This window comes from Eptesicus fuscus, chromosome 1 (assembly GCF_027574615.1).
Source record: "Eptesicus fuscus isolate TK198812 chromosome 1, DD_ASM_mEF_20220401, whole genome shotgun sequence".
NCBI lineage: Eukaryota > Metazoa > Chordata > Mammalia > Chiroptera > Vespertilionidae > Eptesicus > Eptesicus fuscus.
This window is the reverse complement of record NC_072473.1, coordinates 87,912,764-87,932,378: the sequence shown is the minus strand read 5'-3', so window position 1 is coordinate 87,932,378 and position 19,615 is coordinate 87,912,764. Positions and strand designations below refer to the sequence as shown.

The window sequence follows — 19,615 nt, the reverse complement described above, 5'->3', positions numbered from 1 at the left end:
TTTATTTTGATGTAATCCCATTTGTTTATTTTCTCTTTAGCTTCCATTGCCCTAGGAGCAGTATCAGCGAAGAAGTTCTTTTGGCATATGTCAGAGATTTTTCTGCCTGTAGATTCCTCTAGTATTTTTATGGTTTCCTGTCTTATGTTTAAGTCCTTGATCCATTTTGAGTTTATTTTTGTGTATGGTGTAAGTTGGTGGTCTAGTTTCATTTTTTTGCATGTATCTGTCCAATTTTCCCAACACCATTTATTGAAGAGACTGTCTTGACTCCATTGTATGTTCATGCCTCCTTTATCAAATATTAATTGAGCATAGTGATTTGGATCGATTTCTGGGTTCTCTATTCTATTCCATTGGTCTATATGTCTGTTCTTGTGCCAATACCAGGCAGTTTTGAGAACAGTGGCTTTGTAATATAGCTTGAAATCTGGTATTGAGATCCCTCCTACTTTATTCTTCTTTCTCAGGATTGCTGTAGCTATTCGGGGTCTTTTTTTATTCCAGATGAATTTTTGAAAAGTTCGTTCTAGGTCTGTGAAGTATGCCATTGGAATTTTAATGGGAAGTGCATTGAAAGTATAGATTGCTTTGGGTAGTATGGACATTTTGATGATGTTGATTCTACCAATCCATGAACATGGTATGTTCCTCCATCTGTTTATGTCTTCCTCTATCTGTTTTTTCAGTGTTGTATAGTTTTCCGTGTATAGGTCTTTTACCTCCTTAGTTAAGTTTATTCCTAGGTATCTTAATTTTTTTGGTGCGATGGTAAATGGGATTGCTTTTTTAGTCTCTCTTTCTGTAAGATCATTATTGGTGTATATAAATGCCATAGATTTCTTAGCGTTTATTTTGTATCCTGCTACTCTGCCAAATTCATTTATTAAGTCTAATAATTTTTTGATGGAGTCTTTAGGGTTTTCTATGTACAGTATCATGTCATCTGCAAATAAGGACAGTTTTACTTCTTCTTTTCCAATTTGGATGCCTTTTATTTCTTCTTCTTGTCTGATTGCAATGGCTAGTATTTCCAACACTATGTTGAATAGGAGTGGTGAGAGTGGGCATCCCTGTCTTGTTCCTGTTCTTAGGGGAAATGGTTTTAGTTTTTGCCCATTGAGTATGATGTTGGCTGTGGGTTTGTCATATATGGCTTTTATTATGTTGAGGTATGATCCTTCTATTCCCATCTTGCTGAGAGTTTTTATCAAGAAAGGGTGTTGGATTTTGTCAAATGCTTTTTCTGCATCAATTGATATGACTATATGGTTTTTATCTCTCAATTTGTTTATGTGATGTATGACGTTTATTGATTTGCGAATATTGTACCATCCTTGCATCCCAGGGATAAATCCTACTTGGTCATGGTGTATGAGCTTTCTGATGTACTGCTGGATTCGATTTGCTAGAATTTTGTTGAGGATTTTGGCATCTATGTTCATGAGGGATATTGGCCTGTAATTCTCTTTCATTGTGTTATCTTTATCTGGTTTTGGTATTAGGGTGATGCTGGCTTCATAGAAGGAGCTTGGGAGTGTCCCTTCTTCTTGAATTTTCTGGAATAGTCTGAGGAGGATAGGTTTTAGCTCTTCCTTGAATGTTTTGTAAAACTCCCCTGTGAACCCGTCTGGCCCTGGACTTTTGTTTGCTGGAAGTTTTTTGATGACTGCTTCAATTTCTTCCATAGTTATCAACCTATTGAGATTTTTAGTCTCTTCCTGAGTAAGTTTTGGAAGGTTGTGTTTTTCTAGGAATGTGTCCATTTCCTCCAGGTTGTCTAGTTTGTTGGAATAGAGTTGTTCATAGTATTTTTTGACAATCCTTTGAATTTCTTTGGGGTCTGTTGTTATTTCACCTCTTTCATTTCTGATTTTGTTTATTTGGGTCCTCTCTCTTTGCTTCTTGGTGAGCCTGGCTAGAGGTTCATCAATCTTGTTTATCCTTTCAAAGAACCAGCTCTTGGTTTTGTTGATCTTGTGTATTGTTTTTTTGGTCTCTATGTCATTCATTTCTGCTTTGATCTTTATTATTTCCTTTCTTCTGCTCACTGTGGGCTTTTCTTGTTGCTCCCTTTCTAATTCTTTGAGTTGTTGAGTTAGATGATCTATTAGCATTTTTTCTTGTTTTTTGAGATAGGCCTGTAGAGCTATACACTTCCCTCTCAGGACTGCTTTCATTGTGTCCCATAGGATTTGCAATGTTGTGTTTTCATTGTCATTCATTTCCAGGATGTTTTTAATTTCTTCTTTGATCTCATTGATAACCCAATCATTGTTTAGTAGCATGCTATTCAGTTTCCAAGTGTTTGAATTTTTATGAATGTTTTTATTGTGGTTTATTTCTAATATTATGCCATTATGGTCTGAGAAAATGCTTGATATGATTTCAATCTTTTTGAATTTGGGGAGACTTTGCTTGTTACCCAAAATGTGGTCTATTTTTGAGAATGTCCCATGTGCACTTGAGAAGAACGTATATTCCATGGCTTTGGGGTGAAATACTCTGAAGATGTCAATTAAGTCCATCTGATCTAGTGTGTCATTTAGAATTGCTGTTCCTTTGCTAATTTTTTGTCCAGAGGATTTATCCATTGATGTCAGTGGTGTATTAAAGTCCCCTACTATGATTGTATTGATGTCGATCTTTCCCTTGATATCTTCCAGGAGATTTTTTATGTATTTGGGCGCTCCTGCATTAGGTGCATAAATGTTTACCAGAGTTATATCTTCTTGCTGGATTGCTCCCTTTAGTATTATGTAGTGGCCTTCCTTATCTCTTATTATGGCCTTTACTTTGAGGTCTATTTTATCTGATACAAGTATCGCAACCCCAGCTTTTTTCTCATTTCCATTTGCCTGAAAAATGTTTTTCCATCCCTTCACTCTCAGTCTGTGTGAATCTTTTGCTCTAAGGTGGGTCTCTTGTAGACAGCAAATATATGGGTCATGTTTTCTTATCCATTCAGCTACCCTATGTCTTTTGATTGGTGCATTTAATCCATTTACATTTAATGTTATTATTGATAAGTACCTGTTTGTTGACATATTTTTCCTTAGTGTTTATGTTTCTTCTTGCCTTTCTCTATCTTCTTTTTACAGCAGCCCCTTTAGCATTTCTTTCATTGCCGGCTTGGTAGTGATGAACTCTCTTAGCCCTTTTTTGTCTGTGAAGCTTCTGATTCCACCTTCAATTTTGAATGATAGCCTTGCTGGATATAGTATTCTTGGATTCAGTCCCTTGTTTTGCATCACTTTGTATATTTCAGTCCATTCCTTTCTGGCCTGGTGTGTTTCTGTTGAGAAATCAGTTGATATTCTGATAGGAGATCCCTTGTAGGTAACTTTCTGTCTCTCTCTTGCAGCCTTTAAGATTCTTGCTTTGTCGTTGGTGTTCGTCAATTTAATTATGATGTGTCTTGATGTCGGTCTTTTGGGGTTCAACTTGTTTGGGACTCTGAATGCTTCTTGGACTTGGATAGTTTTTTTCTTGTCAATATCAGGGAAATTTTCTGTCATTATTTCTTCAAACAGGTTTTCTAGTCCTTGCTTCTCTTCCTCTCCTTCTTTTATCCCCATTATTCGAATATTGTTTCGTTTTTTGTCGTCCCAAAGCTCCCTTAGGCTCTCCTCTTGCTTTTTAAGTCTCCTTTCCAGTTGCTGCTGAGTTTGTGTGTTTTTTCCTACCTTGTCCTCTAATTCGCTGATGCGGTCCTCAGCCTCTTCTACTCTACTCTTTAAGCCTTCCATTGTGTTCTTTATTGCAGCTATGTCGTTCTTCATCTCCTCTTGGTTTCTTTTCATGTTGGTGACGTTTTCATTCAGCTCCTTATAGTTCTCATTGAGTTGTGTGTATTTGTCATCCATCCGTTTAAACATCCTTATAACGAATACTCTGAATTCTTTTTCTGTTAAGCTGCTAGCCTCAAGTTCATTTAACTCCCTTTCTGGTGATTCTTCCTGTTCCTTCCTTTGAGAATTTCCTTTCTGTCTCCCCATGTTTTCCTGTGATGTTTTGATTGTAGTTCCAATTGCTTTGCTACCCAGGATCTTTTGGTGATGGTGCTACTGGTATAATCTCTCAGTTTTCCTGGGCTTGGTAATCAAATGTAGTTCCCTACTTGAACTATTTGGGTTCTCTTGATGTAGGCCTGCGAGTTTGAGAGGCACAACTGCAGTGTCTAGAGGTCAGCAGTCGTGGAGGGTAGTATTCAAATTTTTCTGTCTTGCACCCTAAATTGAAGTTATACTTGCCCAGTGGGGACTCACAGTGGCTCCAAGGAACCGTCTGTTGGGGTGATGTGGCTCGGGGGGGCCTGCACTCTGGAAAGGCGTGACTGTGTTGCCCAGAGTTCTGTAGTTGTGGGGTGGGCAGATTCAGCTTTTAATGCTGTACCTGTGGTGGATAGGTGCTTACTCCCAGTGGCAGCTCAGAGGAGCACCCTCGGTAAGTTTGCCAGCGAGGCACATTGAAGCACTCTGAGGAGCTCTGGTAGTATAACTGCTTAATAGATACTAAAGGTTTTTCTTTTGGGCGGTACCTATGGCCTCAGGGAGTATTCAAATCCTATAGTGTTAATCAGAGTGGTATCTGGGTGTGGCTTTAATGGTTGCCTGGAGACTGGAGGGAGGGGTTATCTCTTAGGAGAAAATGGCGACCGGGGATCCGATGTGACTCAGCCCCAGACACGCTTCCACCTCTGCCCACTCTCCCCAGGTTCCACCACTCCTCCCCTTCTCCTGCACCTCAGCACGGGTAGGTGTCTGTATCTGAAAGGTCCTACGAACTAGGTTCAGTGGAGAAAGACGCAGGCCCCGGCGCGAAGCGGGACCGTGTCTTTGCAATCTCCTCTCTTGCCGGCACTGCGCGGTCGGGCAGTTAGCTCTTCAGGGCTGCCTCTGAGCTCAGATCTCAAATCAGACTCCAAGGTCTAAAATCTACTACCTCCCGCAGACCCGTGGACCCTTTTTCTCAAGTTCAGACACTTTGCCTGTCCTCAGGGACGCGGCTTGGCTCCGAGTAGTTTTCCCCTGACCTTCTGGGTTTAGAGATCCGGCAGATTCTAATGCCCAGAACCTTGTTTTACCTTTTTCCAGGAGATCTCTGCCCTTCCCAGCTGCAAACTGTCTCACCAGCCACTTCTCCTTCACCAATTCGGGCTGGATTCCTCTCGTTTCAGCTGCTCCCTCTATTTCCTCCTGCGGGTGCGGGGCCGCGCAACTGCTCACTCCCTTCCCGCCGCCATGTTCTGATGCCACCTGGAGTCTTTATATGTTTCCTTTTCATGTATCAGATATCTAAAAATCACTTTACTCAGATTGCTCTCCCATCTACTTCAATTCAGTTGGACATTTTCCACCATCTGGTTTCAAGATTTCAAATGGGCATCTGGGGGCTAATATTTCCACATTTTAGTAGGAAATGGTAATTTAAAAATATGTTGTTTTTATTACCCTGTGATGACTGAAGGAAACCATAGACAAACAACACTACATTTCCTCTCATTTTAATGCAGCTGCCTATCAATCAGATTCTCAGCTACTTGTGGCTTTCTTTTTTCTGTCAGATTAATGCAGAGATTCTATTTCTCAAACAAAATGTAGAGTCTCCTACAAGTCACCAAAAGCAGAGCTAATGTCTCAGCTCCAGTGCTAAGTCTTTCATTGGATCTATGTCTCTCAAGGGAAGTTATTCTTCCTTGGGATAGCAGGGAGAATGGCATGGTATGATAATTTGTTCTCATTGATAACATAGGTATGAAAATCAATGATCTTTATCTCTATCTGAATATCTACACAGAAATTGACATAATTTATACACTGTCTTGATAATAACCACTTCAACAATTGGTACTCAAGGCAGCTAGGAAATAATGTATTACATTCTGTGTAAATAAATGCTCATCTCTGAGATATTATAAAATTAGGTATTTGGCTAAACCTAAGTAAAAAACAATGGTTTCAGCAATTATCTAGAAGAATCTAAAATAGACTTAAATTTCTACCATGAACATGAAATTAATTTCACAATAATTGAGTAAGAAAAAGACTGTTTCTTCAACAAACCTCTGACATCAGTTTGGAGCCCTCTTGCATTTAGCTGACTGACCAAAAAAAAAATCTTGCAATAGAATTTCTTTGCTTTGATTCTAAGGTTTAATGCATTTTATTGTAAATTCAGTAGGGAAAACTTTTGAGCCTTACTAGCCTGTCACTTGTAAGTTTCAATTAGATTATGACCTTATTTCTTCAAAACTAAAATTTTAGAACTAGAAAAGAATTCAAGAGAAAGGTTTTTAGAACACTGAGTGTCCAAGGAAAGTAAGGACATTGTACCATTGTGGAGAAAAAAAGATATAGAAAAGAGTGGCTTAAAGAACTAAACTACTTGGTAAATGTTGAAGCATCCATCTTGTATGAAAACTGCTGTCTAAAATTTTAACCCTGCTATTTGGCTTCTGTAAATTCTTGCTTGCTAAGACTACTCCCACTTCAGAGAGGCCATTAAAATTTCCCCAGACAAGGTTATCAGTGCTGGTGCCAGGCTACTCCTCTGGTTGAGGTCTCAAGGGCCAGCACATACGGTCTCTTTGAGAACTTGCAAAAGGGGCTGGAAACACCCTATATTTGAGAGACAAAGAAGGTAAAATCATATAAATAAGGAGAATTCCTGCATGTTGGGACCCAGAATTTGAGAGAAATTTTCCTCTGGAGCTGAGGGTAATAAATGTAACTCTATCTCTCTGGTATTGCTTTGTTCTTCTTCGGTTTTCTGTAACAATGTCACTGTTGTGCTGAGAAAGTGTCCATTTGAAAGGAGTTTTTAGAACAGAGGAAACCAAGATGGCGGCATAGGTTAAACACCTAACCTACAGCCTGGCACAACAATTTCAAAAGTACAACTAAAAGTCAAAACGGACATCATCCAGAACCACAGGAAAGCTGGCTGACTGAAATGCCCACAAGTAGAAGGAAAGAGAAAACCACAAGGAAAATCAGAGGAGTCGTAAAAGCCTGAGGTATGCAGACACAGGCGGAGACACGAGCACGCGCGCTCGTGTGCTTTTCTCTCAGAGGTTTGGAGAGGAAGGGGCGGCTGATGGCCTGGCCGGCGTTCTCTAGCAGGAAGGAGATAAAAGCTCCAGATTGCACTGAACCCCAGCTCTGACTGCACTGAACCCCAGTTCCGGGCGAAACCCTGGGAAGCCAGGCTCATGCTGGGGGAATCTGGGCTGTGGGGTGGAGGCACAGAGGAGCGGCGAAAGGCAGAGCTCTGGAGGCGCGCACGTGAATGCGCGCAGAGAACGGACTGTTGACTGTGCCGCTGAATTGCCCTAGCGGGAAGGAGACAAAAGCTCCAGACCATGCTGAATCCCAGTTCCAACTGCACTGAACCCCAGTTCCGAGAAAGATCCTGGGAAGCCAGGCTCATACTGGGGGAATCTGGGCTGTAAGGCAGAAATGCAGAGAAGAGGTGAAAGGCAGAGCACCAGAGGCGCGCACGGGAATGTGCGCAGAGGATGGTCTGTTGACTGTGCCGCTGGATTGCCCTGGTGGGAAGGAGACAAAAGCGCCAGACTGCGCTGAGCCCCAGTTCCGACTACACTGAAACCCAGTTCCGGGCGAGAATCTGGGAATCCAGATTCATTGGGGGAGAGACTAGACTGTTTGGCAGCGGGCGAAACTCCAGTGTGCTTTTCTCTCAGAGGTTTTTGCAGGGAGTACAGAGGGACACTGAGACACAGGAACCTCATAAGGCGGGGCTGATGGGAAGCCAAGGCTGTAGGCTCCACCCTGTAACTCTGCCCCATCCAAGCTGAGCACAGAGGCTTTTACAATTTTGCAAGTCTAGTTGAATAAGGCTGTCTCCCGGCATAGACACAGCTGATCCTCACAGCCAATTGGACTGGACGTCAAGTCGTCCCAGTGTACCAACGGCAATCAAGGCTTAACAACACCAAGACCTTGCACTAAGCCCACAAAGGGGGGTATCAAGAACGACCACCTAGGGAGATTGGGGAAGCTGAACGATAGGGAGGCAGCCAAAAGGTGAAGACACCGAAGCAGGTCACGAATAGAAGGGATGAAGGAAGGTAAACTGATGGACGACACAATGTTCAGAACCACATTTGTAAGGTTGCTTAAGAATCTTCTGGAGAACCAAGATGGCAGCATAGGGCAGACGCCTGATTGTTGCCTACCACAACAATTTTGAAACTACAACTGGAAAACAGAGCAGACACCATCCAGAACAATGGCCGGAGGAATGGCTGTGAAGGAATTAACTGATGGGAGTTGGGATCGGGAAGATGAGGCCCCACTGGGTCCTGGATCCAGGTGCACTCGCCCGGCGACTGGTCGCCACTGCAGACACGAGTGCGACCACAGCGACCTCGAACCAGCCTGCCGCCGTGCACCGGGCGCACCGGAGCTTCGCCAAGCCCACCACCCAGCGAGTTCCGCGGCAGCCGCCCCGGAGCTTTGAGAAAATGGCCGAGGGAATTGCTGAGAGGGAATTGACCAACAGGAATTGGGATCAAGAAGACGAGGCTCCACTGGGTCCCAGGTCTGGGTGAGGCCACACCCCTGGGTCCGGGTGAGGCCACGTGCCCCTGGGTCAGGGTGTGGCTGGGTCTCGCGTCTGGGTGAGGCCGCGCCCCTGGGTCCGGGTGAGGCCACGCGACCCTGGGTCTGGGTGTAGCTGGATCCCGGGTCCGGGTGAGGCTGTGTGCCCCTGGATCCGGGTGAAGCCATGCCCCTGCGTCCGGGCGAGACCAAACCAGAGGAAGTCGGACCTGCATTACCACCATTTGTCCACCATCCAGAGCTGAAAAGTCAGTGCCGACATGTACACATAAGGAACTAGTGGACATTGAAATTGGGTCTCACGCCGAAACCGGTTTGGCTCAGTGGATAGAGCGTCGGCCTGCGGACTCAAGGGTCCCAGGTTCGATTCCGGTCAAGGGCATGTACCTTGGTTGCGGGCACATCCCCAGTGGGGGGTGTGCAAGAGGCAGCTGATCGATGTGTCTCTCTCATCGATGTTTCTAGCTCTCTGTCCCTCTCCCTTCCTCTCTGTAAAAAAAAAAAAAAATCAATAAAATATATTAAAAAAAAAAAAAAAAAAGAAATTGGGTCTCAGAAGAACTATTGGTCCAGAAAGAAACTCACTACAGACTGATTCATTTGCCTGTCAGCATAACTATTATTTCTCGTCTCACATTCGGTTCTTTTAAGTATATTTCTAGTAACATATGATCTCACTCATCTAGGGGAAATGATGAACAACATAGACTGATGAACAAGAACAGACCCAGAAACAAGTAGGCATCAATCGGACTGTCGGGCCTCAGAGGGAGGGGAGGGGTGGGTGGGGGTAGGGGGGACAGATCAACCAAGGGACTTGTGTGCATGCATACGAGCCTAACCAATGGTTAAGGACAACAGGGGGGTGGGGGCATCCGTGGGGAGGGGTGGGGGATGGGAATGGGGGAATGAGGACAAATATGTGACACCTTAATCAATAAAGAAATAAAAAATAATAAAAATAAAATAAAAAATAAATAAACAAAAAAATCTTAACAAGAAAAAAAGAAAGGAGTTTTTAGCGGTGAAAGAGGCAAGTTTAGGGAATTTTAGAAATTAAGGGGTCCATGGAAAAAGCACAGGGCTACAGAGCTGCAAAGGTTATATTTCCATAAGACAAGGGACCTGGGAGTGACAGAAATTACATTTCCTCAAGATAAGGGTTCTGTGAGTAGCAAAAGATACACATTTACAAAATAAAGATTGGAAGAAAGCTCAGAGGAAATAGGAGAACAATAAGGGAAAAAAAGTAGGGAACCTCACATACTTCACATGAGGCTTAATCTCAGGAGTTGCTATAGTGACCAAATAAAAGTGGGTAGTGACCAATCAAAGGGGATATCGAGGCACAAAAAACTGCAGCCTTTATAAACAGTAGAGAAAAGGGATTCAGTGGGACTCTTCCCCTTCCACATGTGGGAGTCTGTGCTGTAGGACTCTTTTCCCCTCTCCACATGGGAGTCTGTGCTTGTCTCTCAATAAATTTCCACCTTTGCTATACCATCTTTTGTCCATGGTTTCATTCTTTGACTCCACCGGACAAAGAGCCCTGGGAACCATCCTGCATTTCCAGTCCAAATTTCCCGTTTCACATCCATTCATTCAATAATTATTCACTAGGCCCTGGGACTATAAGTTGGACAAAAACAGATATGCCCTTACAGAGCTTAAAGTCTGGATTCTAGAAGGAAAATACAGGCAATAATAACCATACAAAAAAATAACTACAAATTAAGATTAATGCTAGGAAGAATGAAAGAGTGCCAGAAAGGAATTTGACCTGAGTTCTGCTGATGACTTTGAGAGGCATGGAATAAAATGTTCCAGAAAACAAGAGGTAGCATGTTTAAAGGCCTTGTGCTATAAGGGAATGTGGCAAGAAAGCCTTGCAAGTTAAACAAAAGCCAGACAACACAGAAAGTTCTTGAACATGTTAAAGAGTTTTAAACTTATCCTAAAAGCAATGGGAAAACATTGAAAGATTTTAAATTGAGAGAGGGACCATGGATAAGACTTGCATTAACATTTTTGGCAGCAGTTAGAAGCAAATCTGAAGGGGGTGGGAGTGGATATGATAAGACAAAATTAGGAAGCTGTCATAGTTCTCAAGAGATACTGCCTTGAATTGGGGTGTTGGCAGTGGAGATTGAGAGAACAGGATGGATGTAACAGATTTGGGAGGTAAAATCCATGAGACTTAGTGCTAGATTAATAATGAGGTAGGCATGAGGTGATGTCAAGAATGCATTTTGATAATAGGAGACCCTGAAGAGAATTGTATTTGATGGGGTAGATGTGTGTGTATACTAATATGTGTTTGTAATGTGTTCAGTGTTGGTTTGAAGTAACTTTAAAACAACTAAGGAAAGATACAGAACAGGTAAATGTATGTATTGCTTTGGATCACAAATAGATAAGATGATAAATGGATAGACACATACTAGTACAATAGGTAACACAATAATACTTAACTATTATTACTTTTCTGCCTCTCTACCCATTACTAGTTACATACTTTTTTTTACATATATATATACATATATATATATATATACATATATATATACATATATATATATATATACATATATATATATATATATATATATATATATATATATGTATATATATATATATATATTAAAAGTTAATATGCAAAGTGTCCCCTCGGGAGTTTGACTGGGAGACTGGGAGTTTGATGGCTCGCTATGACGTGTGCTGACCACCAGGGGGTAGCGCAGCCAGAAGGCCCAGATTGGCCCTGATCATAGGCCAGGCCAAGAGACCCTACCTGTGCCCGAATTTCATGCACTGGGCCTCTAATGTAAATATATGGGCTAATTGAAACCAGACTAAAGATTATAGAATGAGAAGCCATTGAGGTATACGAACATATTGATTATGTAACATGTAAGGGCTGAATAGAAGAGCATGACCCTGTAAAGGAGGAGAGAATAAATGAGCAGAAATTCAAAAAAGTAGATAACAATTAATTATTGTGTTGCAGACAGTAAGGGAAAAGAGTGTTTCAAGAAGGGATGTGCAGTTTAACAGTGAACATTGTTCATAAGTGGTCAAATAGAATGTGAACTGTAAAGTCTGTTTTATTTAGTGACACTGATGACATTAACCAACTCTGCTTTTATCGAGGGATGGGTCAGAAAGCTATATTGAAGTGGGTGAATGGGAGATAAACAGAGACAGTGAGGACAAGTACTATGGAGAAATTAGCCTTAAAACAGCGTTGTCAAAATAAGGTTTACAGTTGTACAAATGAATAATACAATAATTAATAAATAATAATGCAAAAATAAACTTTACATTTTGTGCACTCACAACTGTAAACCTACTTTTGCCCAACCCTGCAGGATAAAGGCGGCTTCTTTGCCCTAATTTGGGACAAGGGTGATAGGCTGTTTGAAGATTTAAGTAAATGTGTGGATTTTAAGAAAATGAGACTATTTCTTCCTGACAGTTTCTTTCTGTCTTCTATTCTCAAATCTATGACCCCCTATCCCTCTTTATACATAAACACACAATGGAAGAGAGAGTAAGAAATATGAATATAGAAGAGAATTTCTCGAACAGTGACTTAAGATAAACGTGATAAGGATATTGAGTAGTCTTATATGTTGAAGTCTGTAAGTATAAACTTACACTGAGAAAAACTGGCTAGATATTATTGAAATGATGGGCTATGGAATCTATGCTGGATAAGGAGGGCAATTGATGAGAGGCAGGATCTGAGTGAATGGGAAAAAAGTACAGGGATCGATAGACTGGAAGTCTCCATGACCCTGAGGTATGACCATAGGGGAAGCAGTTGAACAAACAAGCTGGAAGGAGAGGTTTAAGTCAGAAGGAAAGACTTTGGTGATTTATTTTTGTTGTAACAGTTGTGAATGATGATGAGGTCTAAGTCATAATTGTGGAAGTGACTGACACATGGAATGGAGGAAAAATTTTTGAGGTTAGTTGAAGAGCTGAATGGTCTTGATATTAAGTGGATGATCCATGTAGGTAGGAGAGTCACCCAAATCAAGAGAGATTCTGAAAGGAAGATTTTTAAAAAATACCATGAACCTGACGGCGAAGTGATTAATAAAACAAGGAGAGTGGCAAGGAAATTGTAGGTGACAGTGACCAGGAGGAGAAGATGGTATAATGGAATGGCATAATCAGCAACAAAACAGAAATTTATTGCTGTTTTTTGTTTGTTTGTTTAAAAGAGGAAGACAGAAGAGTGAAATGATTGAAAATAGCAATGAAGAGCAAAGAGCACACAACCCTGTCAATTGAATTACAGATGTATAAGAAAATAAACACCACTTTAGAGTACTGTAGGGGAAGTGATCTCAGGGAAGAACTAGGATTCAGTTAGGAAAATGAATGCAATGCTCACATGTAGTCTGAGTAGTTTTTATACAATAATTTGCTAAATATGGAGCAAGGGCCATGTACAGAGGGCCTAGTAAAAAATTTTGGGAAAGGAGGCAGTTGCTTCAGTCATGGGCAAAGCAGTACAGAGCATCACAGGAGATAAAAAATGTAGGAGCCTCGGGGATGAGAGGGATTGCCTGGTTTGGGTAATTTTGGTGCCGGAAGCTTTTTTTCATGTGAGGAACATAAGAAAAAAAGTTGGATGTTTAAATCTTAAATATATTTTTTTTCTTTTTCTTTATTGTTGATCTGCAAGGAAATAAAGAAAAGTTTAAAAATACATTAATAGAAATCTTATCATAAGAAGTAGACAGTCTGTGTGTTCCTGGCTCTTCCCAGATTCAATTCTTATTTGGAACTCATGAACAATCATGCATCTCTAGAATAGGAAGAGCCGCCATTTTCTCAGTATTGATAAATTTTTGTTAAGATTAGTTCTCCTATTATATAATGACTTGCGTTGCTCCCTAATGCTAAATCTTGCTGGGATTCAACCCTGCTCTGGATTCTAGGTCCATTTCTTTCCCAAGGCAGGAGAATCTTAGGCCAGTAAATTTTGTACCTCATGATTTAGCCTTCCTGCTTACTGGTCCTGCTCTTAAATCAGACCATAATTCTAATTACTGGGCCTGATGAATTGTTCCCTTGACTTGCTTCCTGGTACCCTATTTCCTCTTGCTTTTATCCTCTTCCAAGAATTTTAGAGATTGGAGTTTTGTCTCTGAAACAGAGTCGCTGCGGCTGATTTGAACCCCCACCCTCAGCACCTTCCTCTTGCTTGAATCCATCTTAGTTTTATTTGCCCAACTAATGGTTTATTCTGCTTTCCATATCCTACCTCTGGTCTAATTAGGCTTGCTGCTATATAAATGCATTTATTAAAAATAATTAAAGCGACAGGAAAGAAGATAGGTTGGGATAATGCTTCCTAACTTCTGTTTTTTTAATGATAAGATTTGTGTAAGGTTTTTTGGAGTCAGACACGCTACCTTTGCACCATGTAAAAGCTTTTGGCAGACCCAAGGGTCAAAGCACCCGGAAACCTCGCTAGACGCTGGAAAGCAGGGTCTGGGGAATTGTGTGCTGCTGCCATAGTAAAACGGAAGTCCTGCTTCAGGGGAGCCCCGCTTCCTGCTTCCAGGCAGGGCCAGGTGGACCAGGGAATGTGAACTGCGCCATAGCAATAGTAAACCGGAAGTCCTGCTTCAGCAGTGCTTCCGGGGCAGGGCCGAGGCACTGTTATTCCAGAGCCTTCGTCCTGAGATGGTGGCCCTGAAAGGGCGCTCCTGGACTGTCTCTGGCTTGGCTACCCGAAGCCAAGGAAGCATCCTTACCTGGTGAGGGGGAGAGGGGAATTTGGTGTGAAACTCGCCCCATGCCAGAGAGCCGTCCGTCCTGCCAAAACCGTTACGTTACTGTCTTGGATCAACGGCCGAGGTCTCCTTACTGAACGGTTAATTTTCTTACCGGACGTTTGTCCTAAACTTGGACTGATACACCGCCTTACATGGTAGTACTGTTTACTTGGCCTGCAGAATCCCTCTTGCCTTAAGACATGTTTGATGCTCCAAATCTCTGAATTCTGATACGCTGTGGGACATATTTAAACACAAAACTGTTCATTGTCTTGCTCCATAAATTGGGCTGGAAATACTATTCTTTCTCTTCTGGGTGCTGATGTTGACTATATCTAATTAGCACATTAAAATGGCAGTACCTGAAGAGGCCATCCCTCCTTTGTCTGAATACCAGTGCAAGGTCTGTTTAGAAATCCTGATCGAGCCTGTAACACTACCTTGTGATCACACGCTCTGTAAGCCATGCTTTCAATCCCTTGTAGAAAAGTCGAATTTATGCTGTCCCTTCTGTCGCTTTTGGATCTCTGGATGGACCTGGTACAATACCCGAAGAAATACCCTAGTCAATATGGAATTGTGGGAGAAAATTCAAAAACACTATCCAGAAGAATGTAATCTGAGAGTCTCTTGCCAAGAATCACAAGAAAGTCATGGTGACGTTCAGCCAGTTCATCTGATAAGTGAACCTGGAGAATTGAGGAGAGAATACGAAGAGGAGAAACGCAAGATGGAGGCATTGCAACGAGCCAATGCAGAAGAAGAAAACAAAGCCAGTGAAGAATACATACAGCAATTATTGGCAGAGGAGGCAGAAAAAAGGAAAAGAGAGATAGAAAGACAACTGAAAAGTGATAGAGAACTAGCAAGAAAGATAAGCTTTGATATTAATTTTGATGAGGAAACTGGCTGGGCTTCTACCATGTATGCCAGAACATCTAATCGAGTCACAACCAGGTCACAAACGAAAAGAATGAACCAACAAACAAACACTGGCGATATCCAGGAGTATTTGTCACCTATATCTCAGTATGGGCCAGTATCACTATCAGAAGTTGTGCAAGAAGGCAAGAAAAGCTCCATGTCTAAGGAGAGTGACAGTAGTGATATAAAGAGCCCTATGTGCCAAGGCACAGAAATTAAGGAAGATATTCCAACACTTGCTTCTCAAATATGTCATGAAATTCAAGAACAAGGTGCAATGTCTTCAATAGAGTCACCTATGCCTCAGTTATGTGCCAGTGGTACAGAATTGTGCCTTGGAGGAAAAGTCAAAATGAAACCAAGCAAGAATGATGAAGAGGAGGAACCTAAAGCCAGCATTTCCTACTCCAGAGAAGCTGCAGTTGAGCCTCGTGGCAGCAGAGTGAGTGTGTGCATTATATCAGATATGGCACAGATAATTGAGACAGAAAATGAAGAATCTTACCCACAGAGCAGTAAAAAAGATGTTTCCAAAAGAAAAAAACAGGAATCTTTGTTTGAAACAGCCGGGGATCCAGGCGCTTCTGCAAAAAGAGGGAGAATGTTCCCTGAAGCTTCCTCAGACCAAGAAGAAACAGAAGTCGCCATCACTCAAACGCCGTTAGATTTGGGACATGTACTTTTTGAGAGAGAAAACCAAGAAGAACAAGATAGGTTATCAGCATTAAATCTTTGCAAAGAGGTGGATGAAAAACAAATAGAGCCAACCCTGCCAAAAGCATCCCCAGATGAATATCTGTTATCTGCCATGTCCTCATCTCCAGACAAACTGCTAAGTGGAGAGAATTCCAAAGATAGCAACTCCAAAAGACAAACTGATATAAAGCCTTCAAAACCCTAGAGAGGCTCAAAAAAGTAAAACTGGCAACCTTCTTTTAAGATCCAGTTGTAACATTCAGTTAGTGTTCATACATGAAAGATGCCAAGTTCTACTAGAGATTACTGCAAAGTACTCATTCCTTACAGCCTAAGTTATCAAGGAAAAGATCTCGGATGTTTCAGAGATAAAGTAATACGTGGGTAAAGGGAGTGTTTTATAATCTAGTAAACGTTTGTTTTGTTGTGAAGCTTTCTTTTCTTCAAAATATGCATGTTTTATGGCCTTTTGTCATCTTTTTGTCCTGTAGTAATTAGTTAAGGAATCCAGGTTTAAAAATCTAAGTTTTCTTGCTACTTTCCATGTATTTGCAAAGCACTTGAAATGCATCTTACATAACAGTAAAGGAATCTAGTTACCATCTTCTAATTATTTTAAGCATTATAGCATTTTCTTTTATTTAAAGTGTGTTAGGATCAACATGAAATCAGAAAATCAGTTTTCTGGAAATTAGGATTAATTTGCAGAAAAGAAACTAGACTCTTGATGCAAAGGGAGTTAAGAGTTGAAGTAAGGCTGAATGGGACAGGCTGATAACTTGGAAGCACAGGAACTGAGCTGGTGATCAGAAATTGGTCCAGGATGGAGTAGGAGGTATTATTTGGCAAAGCATTCTCCCTCAGTCCTTTCTTTGCTAAATGACACAGAAAACATTTGGATTTTACAACTTTTCACACCATAGTATATAGTGTCAAAATCAAAATTAGTTACTAAATTACCTAAAATTTTGGAAATTCACATTACTCTTAGTTTGCTATTCTGGGGGAGGGGGGAGAGGGAATTTATGTAGGAGAGTTATATAACAATATTTTATGGTGTGGAACCTCAGGCATAAATAACCATTTGTTTATTTCCTTATTATTTGTATTAGTATTGACTTTTATTTGTGTTTATGGAAAGAAATAGAAAGTATGATATTAGGGTTTTGCCCTATATTATGCCTCAAAGTTAAATCAGAAGGCAGTGATTTCATTTTGTGAAATTTAACTATTAACCTTTGTTTCATTAATATGAACAACTTTGAGCAAACAACAGTTTTAACAGTATTTCTGTTGATGTCTAGTTATCCTTTTAAGGTAAAAAAAAATGTCATAGGGCTAATTTCAGCTTAAATTTGTCAATATTTTTATACATGATTGAGATTTTTTCCTCTAAATTCTGTAACTGAAATTCTGTTAATCTTTGTACACTTAATGGCATCTGCTTCAAATGCTGATTGGGTAATTATCTGTAGAATTTTGATGATAATTTAAAATTTAGTATGCCCTTTCTCAAAAAAAAAAAAAGGGGGGGATTGATGTCTGAGTAGTGATTGTGCTGAAATTAAGTATTGTCAGAAACTAACCAAATTTGTCTAAAATAGACTAAAATCCATCTTCTCATCAAACTGATATTTTTTCTAAGAGTAATTTTACATTTTTACATTACATTTTATGGTGGACATTATGGAAATGCCTCAAATTACAAGTTATGTAATTTAATCTTCCTGAAATAGAACATAACTAAAAGGGGGAAAATAGTGTTATTTATTTAGGGTTTATATTATTTGACAAGTTATTTTTCTGTGAAGAAGTCTTCCTGACTAAAGTTGGTTTTAAGATAAATTTTATTTTATTTTCATATTTTTTATCCCTTCTTACTGTGTCTTGTAATTTTTATTTTTTGGAACAAATATCACATATCAGATTGTTCTGGTTTATGTTTACAGTTTTAAAAAGTTCATGATCTATTTTTAGTTGTCATTATATTATATTGGAAAATGTGGAATAATGAACTAGTCAGTTATATGGCATTTTCTGTGGCTCATTGTTGTTTAATGAGCATTTGTAATAAGCAAGTGAAAATACAAATTTAATTGTTTAGGAGTAATAACTAAAGTCATAATGACTGTATTTTTTAAAAAGTTCTCTTAATTTGAAAATTACTTCATCTAAATTTTATGCTCATTTTTGACATGTTTTCTTAGGTTGTTTTATTTAAACTGGTTGATTTTTGGAAGTTAAAATGTTAGAAACTAGACTTATACATTTTAGCACTTATTATTTTGGAATAGGAATACTTGTGTCATTTTAATAGACTAACAAAAACTCTTAGATTTTTTTTTACTATATATATATATATATATATATATATATATAATATATTCTTTCAAATATTTTTATTGATTTCAGAGAGAAATGGAGAGAAAGAGAGAGCAAGAAACATCAATGATGAGAGAGTCATTGATTGGCTGCCTCCTGCATGCCCCCTACTGGGGGTTAAGCCACAACCTGGGCATGTGCCCTGACAGGGAATCAAACTGTCACCTCCTGGTTCCTGGGTTGACACTCAACCACTGAGCCACGCTGGCTGGGCTATATTGTTTTAGTTGAATTTATTGGTATGATTTTGGTTCAAAAAACCATATAGGTTTCAAGTATATAATTGAACAAAACAGGTTTTAAGATAAAAATTAATTTCTCCAATAGTCTTCTTTTTTTCCTGGTAAGGCACCCTCCATTGAGGTTTTATTTTTTTCTTTTAATATTTATTGTTGAAAGCATTACATAGGTCCTCCTTTCCCCTCCATTAACCTCTTCCAGCCCACTCCCATCCTCCCCTACCCCAAGTCCTCACTATCCCATGGCCAATAATCTTTCTAATAGTCCTGCCATGTATGCCTGTTTATTAGAAACTACTGTTTTGTGTCAGTAATAAGAATTCATTGCTAATTTTTCTTGTCATTTTTGTGGAAGGGATACAAAAGTGTTTAATTTTTTAAGGAGTATTAAGACTATGTAGAAGTTGAAAATTAAAATATTAAAAATGAAACTGGACTATTGTGTATATTTGTAAAATAAAAATTACATTAAAATTCTACATAACAAAAAGTACCAGAAAGGAAAATTGGAAGACATGGCAAACTGGTGAAGAGTTATATCCAATTCATTACTGAGAGCAAGTTCCCTTTATATAAAGTGTCTGCCATCAGGGCTACCTCTATCAAGACACTGAGCCTGGTATGCTTTCTGTTCTTTGGAAAGTCAGGAGTGTTTGGGCCTGGTTTTGCTTCTGCCCCTGATGGGTGGCCAGGAGATACTGGGTCACTGTTTTTCTTTAAGTCCTCCAGGCCCCTATGCAGTCTGCTTTCCCCCTTTCCCTTCAGGGTTCCTCTAATGACTGTCTCTTTTATTATTTTCAGGCTTTTTACTTGTACTTAGTAGTGAGGAGTTGGGAGAGATGAGTCTAGGCCATCATATTCCAAACAAGAAAGCTGTTTTATTTTTAAACCTGATTTTTGTTTGTTTGTTTGTTTTGTTTTGTTTTGTTATTTCTGAGAGAGAGAGAGAGAGAGAGAGAGAGAGAGAGAGAGAGAGAGAGAGAGAGGGTAAGGC

General features: G+C 40.1%; 1 pseudogene; it reads left to right on the top strand.

The window, feature by feature from the left end:
• Nucleotides 1–14,353: 14,353 nt before the first annotated feature.
• LOC129149378 (E3 ubiquitin-protein ligase RNF168-like) lies at nucleotides 14,354–16,372 on the top strand (annotated as a pseudogene).
• The last annotated feature ends 3,243 nt before the right edge of the window (nucleotides 16,373–19,615 follow it).